The 201-nt window shown below is 21.9% G+C and overlaps 1 protein-coding gene across 1 annotated transcript in view; it reads right to left on the reverse strand.

Moving 5' to 3' along the window:
- The window catches only part of LOC119585415 (myosin light chain kinase, smooth muscle-like), a 13,868-nt gene that overhangs the window by 9,505 nt on the left and 4,162 nt on the right, over positions 1 to 201 (reverse strand). The gene's annotated exons all lie outside the window — the stretch shown is intronic.

Genomic DNA, 201 nt, shown 5'->3' on the forward strand with positions numbered 1-201 from the left:
TATTTTACCATTATAATGTTAATTATTAACATATATCTTGTTAGAATTACTAGAATTACTTTCAAATCTATTGTTTCTTTGGTTATCATAATGGCATCAATATCACAATCATTAATTAGTTTAACATTTAGTCATATCATTATCAATTAAATTACATACATTGGCAATATACGCCTTTTTATCTCTTTGTATTTTAATCAC

This window comes from Penaeus monodon, chromosome 19, assembly GCF_015228065.2.
Source record: "Penaeus monodon isolate SGIC_2016 chromosome 19, NSTDA_Pmon_1, whole genome shotgun sequence".
Lineage (NCBI taxonomy): Eukaryota > Metazoa > Arthropoda > Malacostraca > Decapoda > Penaeidae > Penaeus > Penaeus monodon.